At 33.7% G+C, this 3358-nt stretch overlaps 1 long non-coding RNA gene across 1 annotated transcript; it reads right to left on the reverse strand.

Annotated features, from left to right (window-relative positions):
• Positions 1 to 403: 403 nt before the first annotated feature.
• LOC113362062 lies at positions 404 to 1336 on the reverse strand. Its single transcript, XR_003365528.1, has 2 exons — positions 1167 to 1336; positions 404 to 993 (listed from the first exon to the last, which is right to left on the reverse strand). It is a non-coding gene; the product is annotated as an uncharacterized LOC113362062 (long non-coding RNA).
• Between the last annotated feature and the right edge of the window lie 2022 nt (positions 1337 to 3358).

The raw sequence follows: 3358 nt of genomic DNA on the forward strand, positions 1-3358 counted from the left end.
ATCACCAATGCTAAAATCAGATGAATCTTGAAAGCCTATACCAACAACTGCATTTTCAGTAAATATGTGAAAACAATCTTCCAAATAGATGTAATCTTCTTCTTCAATTATTGCTGAAATGGTTGATGAAATATTTGAAATGATATCTCTCATTTCCATGTTTAGACGATGCCTTTCATCATTATATGCCAAAATAATTGGCATAAAATCTTTGAGAACATCAGTATAAGAACCCATTTTCTAATAAAACCGTCAGACAAGATCGAACGGCTCTGAAACTAATTGATGAACAAGGCTTATCAATCAATGATCAGGGAGAAACTAGAGTGAATAAACAGACAAAGAAGAGAATAAATTCATACAAGAAGCTAGAAGAATCATTTAGAACAGAGACAGGATATCATAGTTACAAGACCAATACCATTTTCATTCATAATCTGATATGAACACCCATTACATATATATAGGACACTTAATAACTACCTTCACATTAACTGCCTAACCATCACAACCATACGTACATATCCACTAGACACATATATCTTAATACCGTATCACATACCCATCTCCACATTCAATTGTCGTTGCCAGTCACCTCTTGTTCGAATCACAACACCACTTTCTTCTGATCTCACCATTAGAATTAATACCATGAATCCACCAGCATATTCAAGCCTTTCTCAATCGAGACCAAGATTCATAATTCGAACCAGCCATACCCAACGCCATTGCTAATTTCAGCTTCAGTTTCTTGTTTTCTAAATGTCATCATCACTAAACCCGTATTAATTCACAGTATCAGCAGTTCTTCCTTGCAAATCAAGAACATCACCAATTCTACTCTCAATATTCAATCCAAAAAAAGCTCATATTTGATTTAACATAAGAAGCTTGAATTTCTTCTCCTAATCCTTCTTTGAGACTCTCACAGAAAATCCAAAAGTTGAATCAGATAAACCTGCTTCACCTGAGCCCAATTATTCCACCATAGACCTAGCACCACATAAAACGTATGAACCCTGATTTCTGATTGATATCTTAAGAATCTAAAATTAAATCTTGTTTAACCATCCATACTTCAATTAAAAACAAACCCATCACAAATTGATCAATTTCACATTTTCATATATAAACATCAACCAATTGAAAACCCTAATTTAACTTACCATTTTTATAATTCATGATTCGTAGCAACAACATCTCCTTTGTAATTCACAGAGAATAACTCCACTTTCATCTAAGCAGCTTCACTAGTTGATTCACTCAAATTAACTCGGAACTTCATCACTCAAAATAGAACAGTAAAAGAAGAAGAAGAAGAAGAAGGAGAAGAAGAAAGAAGAAGAAGATTAGAAATCAATTTCTTATTTAACCAGGACTGCAAAAAAGGAGTTCTCATTTTTGGGGGCCCTGGTCGTGAATACACAATAATTAAAGGAGTGCACAAAAAATAAACAATGTCAATAGTTAAACACGTCACCATATAACCGAGTCAACACGGGTTAACGTTGGTCTTTAGACCAAATGCAAAGGCTAGACAAATGTTAGACCAAACCCAGGTTTAGGTCAAAAAGTAAGTACCAAAAACCAAATAACCCTAATATCTTTCCACCGTTAGATGGTCTTAGCTTGTTACACACAAATGAAATATACTTTCATTTAGATATGGGTAACCGTACCTAAACGTGTATATTGAGTTGGATCAATAAAGTTAACCGAAGTTTTCCATATGAACACTTTTCTCTTAACCATGTTCATCTTAACACTTCTAGATCAATTGATAATCAAATGAATCTAATTGTGTTACTCATAGAGTTGTTCAATTGTTTATATTCTCATAGAAGTATACAAGACACAATTGAAGCAATATCGGTTTGATTCAAAAGAATCAGTTCATGAACAATTTAGCCACGGTTTGCAAATAGGTGGAGAACATATAGGAAAGATCGGACCGAGTCAAGATCTGTAACCCGGCGATCAACTCGGCGAATTTTCTATTTTATTTTTTCGAGATTTCTTCATCAATTTCATCATCTCAGGAGAAAATTTTAAAACGATTCTTACAATAAAATCTTCAGGTGATGTTTTCAGTATGATTGATTACTTTAGTTTAGCAAAATATTGTATGTTATGAATTTTACATCTGATTTCGAGATGGTTAAAAATCTCATATCGGAAAGTTCTTAAATTACCTTTAGTACTTCAGTTTTTATTCCGGATGATATCATTGATGAGAGTTTGAATGAATGGAGATTCAGCCTAATAGGTAGGTTAGATCTGGTTCAGCTAAAGTTCAAAGTTGTGGAATCAAATTTGAGAAGTCAATGGAAACTTAAAGGTACTTGTCAGTTGATTCCAATTGGTAATGGTTTCTTTATAATAAAATTGGATAATAGTAATGATATGAAATACATTTATGAAGGTTACTGGGAGATTGAATCACAAGCTTTAAGTATTAGATTTCGGGAAAGAGATTTTAAACCTGAGTCTCAGAAAACTTCTAACGCTTTTGTATGAGTTGTATTTCCAGGGCTAAGTATTGAATACTGGAAGGAAGAAATTCTAATGGCGATGGGTAAGACTCTAGGCAGACCAATTAGAGTTGATGAAACTACTTTGAAGAATGAAGTTGGTTTCTATGCCAGCATTTTAGTTGAAGTTGTTCTAACAAAGGTAATTCCTAATAAGGTATGGGTTGAAACAAAGTATGGAAAGTTTGAACAGGAGGCAAGAGATTCTAGGGTACCTAAATTTTGCAATCACTACCAAGTTATTGGACATTACGTATCATAATGTAGAAACAAGAGAAGACAAGAGAACAAAAATACTGTTAAACCTGGTATTCATCAGCAAAAATGGAGATATACTCCAAAGAAAGTTTAGCAACAAGGTGAGGGTGGTTTTGATATATGCAACCCTCAAAATAAAGCAAGTTCCTCACAGTATAAAGAAGTATAAGAAGGGGAATGTAGCACCCCCAAATCTAGCAGCTGACTAATCCAAGAGATTAACTAAAAATAGAGGCACTAGAAATCTAAATCATATACTTAATCATTCAACTAAGAAATCTGCTACAAAACTTAACCCAAAACTAGCCTGCTCTGAAACATATATATACAAGAAGTCCTCTCAAATGATACATATACGATAGTCATTAGGTTTACAGATACAATATGCAATATAATAAACATAGTAGAAGTTATCCAACTAATGGAATCAACTCTTCGAAGCTTCCACTACGCAACTCTGATCTGTCTGTAAAACTGAAAGTGGGTATGGGTGAGCACATCATCCCTAAAAGGGGTCCCCCGTAGGAATAACATTTAATTTTCATGCAATCATTGAAATGATTTGAAAA

This window comes from Papaver somniferum, chromosome 3, assembly GCF_003573695.1.
Source record: "Papaver somniferum cultivar HN1 chromosome 3, ASM357369v1, whole genome shotgun sequence".
Taxonomy (NCBI): Eukaryota; Viridiplantae; Streptophyta; class Magnoliopsida; order Ranunculales; family Papaveraceae; genus Papaver; species Papaver somniferum.